Source organism: Myotis daubentonii, chromosome 19, assembly GCF_963259705.1.
Source record: "Myotis daubentonii chromosome 19, mMyoDau2.1, whole genome shotgun sequence".
Taxonomy (NCBI): domain Eukaryota; kingdom Metazoa; phylum Chordata; class Mammalia; order Chiroptera; family Vespertilionidae; genus Myotis; species Myotis daubentonii.
In genome coordinates, this window is record NC_081858.1 from 27470981 (window position 1) to 27473712 (window position 2732).

Sequence of the window (2732 nt, forward strand, 5' to 3'; positions counted from 1 at the left end):
TGAATGTCCTCCGGATGAGCCCCATCTGAGCCGCGCCAGGTGAAATGCCAGCCACCAGGGTGTGGGCATGGACGCAGGTTCATTACTCGGGCGCCTCGGCTAACAAGCCCCAAATCCGCTTCCCTGTAAAAGGCGAACGTAGTCACCGGGCCAAACATCACTTCATCGCAAATGACAGTCACAAAACACCAGGCGGCAATGTTTCATCGCTGGCGGGTGACAGACCAAGAATCTAATCCAGGCTCCAGGTGGTCTTCGTAAAAGATGCCACCAGGTGGCGTGGTTGCTAGGGAGGGGGCTGGCAATAGGTGTAGCTGGTTTCCCCTGTCTCCCTGCCCTGTGGTGGGGTGGAGAGGACCGATCCAATCCTTCTGGGTTAGCTGGGTTATGAGTGCTCTGTATCCCCAAAGGGCTCAGAAAATTAAAATTCAAGATAATGAGTTTTATTCTAAAAATTAATGTGTGTCCAGCAAAAAAAAAAAAAATTTTATTAAAGAAGGTAGGAAATTTGAATCACTGGGGTGTGTATCCACAAGCCTTCCTGCAGTGGGAGTTAAAACATCAGCATCCAGCTGCACATTCACATCCAGTTCCAAAGACCAATGAGGGAGACGGAGAATTCCACTTCCGGACGGCAGCGTGAAGAGCTCCCCAACAAAACTGGTGGAAATATATATATTAAGGCCCAGTGCGCGGATTCGTGCACCAGTGGGGCTCTCGGTTGAGCCTGTGGGGATCAGGCTGAAACGGGCTCTCCAACATCCCGAGAGGTCCCAGATTGCGAGAGGGCGGTTCTCGAGTGACGCACCCCAGAATCGAGCTCCCCCTCCTCTGGTTTCGAGTGCATCAACCGAGAACTGCAGCTGCCAAATCACTGCAGCTCAGGAGCTCCTGCGTTGAGCATCTGCCCCCTGGTGGTCAGTGGGTGTCATAGGTACCAGTCAGATGGTCAAAAGGTTGGCCGGTCAGCCGGTTGCTTAGGCTTTTATATAGAGAGATACTTTTTCTAATCACATATAAATATATTTTATAATCATTAAATATATTTATAACATTTTGTATATAAAATTTTAAAAAAACAATAGTCTTTATATATAAATATTAAAGTCCTATATGCCTAGTAACTGTACATATAAAATTGGTTTTTAAATTATTTAAATCTCTTTAAAGGTAATAGACCGTTTAAAAAAGAAATAGTAACATTTATAAATTAAATTGTAAAATTTACATCAAGTGGGAAATACAATGTCTGACAACAACATCACAAAGGAGAAGTGAAAGCATACTGTTGTACAGCTCTTACACAGTGTGTGAAGTGTAATAATGTCATTGCAGGTAAACTGGGTTAAGCTAAAGATGGATACTATAGCCCTAAAGCCACCACTGAAATAATAGTTATAGCTAATAAGTCAGCAGAGGAGATAAAACGAAAGTGCACACGTGTGTGCGCGCGCGCACACAAACACACACACACACACACACCAATTAATCCGAAAGAAAAACAAAAAAGAGACAAAAAACATTTGGGAGAAATAGAAAATAAATAGCAGGCTGGCATATTTAACCACAATCACATCAATGCTAGTTAAAAGTAGAGATCATCTGATTAAATAAAAACACAAGACCCAACTATATACTCACTGGCTATAATATACTTCTTTAAGGTTTTTTTTATTTTTATTTATTGCTTTTAGAAAGAGAAAGAAAGGGGGGACAGAAGGAGAGAGAGAGAGAGAGAGAGAGAGAGAGAGAGAGAGAGAGAGAGATCGGTTTGCTGTTCCACTTATTTATGCATTTATTGGTTGATTCTTGCATGTGCCCTGACAGGGGACGGAACCTGTAGCAGGACGACACTCTAACCAACTGAGCCATCCAGCCAGGGATAAATATACGTTAACTAAAAAAGTTTCACAGCCACTATGGAAAACAATATGGAGATTCCACACAAAAATGAAAAACAGCGCTGCCATACAACCCAGAAATTCCACTTCTGGGCATTTACCCGAAGAAAACAAAAACACTGATTCAAAAAGTAACACACGCACCTCTGCGTTCATTGCAGCATTGCTCACAACAGCCAAGACATGGGAGCAGCCCCAGCGGCCATGGGTGGGCCCCTGGACAAGACGATGCGGTGCACGGGGCAAGGGAATGTGCGCGTCGCACGGGATGAAACCTTGCTCTTGGCGACACCATGGCAGGACCGAGATGATGTCAGGAGAAGTGAGTCAGTCGGACAGAGAAAGACAAAGGCCGATGACCTCACTGCCTGGACCAGCTCTTAGTCTGGGAGAAAGCGACTGCGGCCCAAAAGGGCGGGGGGTGCGCCTGGACCAGCAGTGAAGACGCGCTTTCGGGTTCTCGCTGAACAGAGCGCCCCGCAAGCAACCAGGTTCTTGCTATTTGGCCAGAGCTGGGCCTCGCAGTCCCCCGACCCCGCAGCAGGTGGTGGGAATTCCCAGGATGCCCCGTGGCCATTCCCAGGATGCCCCATGGCGGAACTCCCAGGATGCCCCGAGGCTGGAACTCCCAGGATGCCCCGAGGCTGGAACTCCCAGGATGCCCCGTGGCCGTTCCCAGGATGCCCCGCGGCCGCGGAGCCCCAGCGAAGCCTGAGTCAAAGCCGTTGCCGCCTCCAGAACAGCCGGCCCGCCGCCCGAGCCGCCATGCCCTTCCTGTGGTATGGCATCTCTGCCAACTGGAGCTCAGTGGACGGGGGCGTCAACAACAAG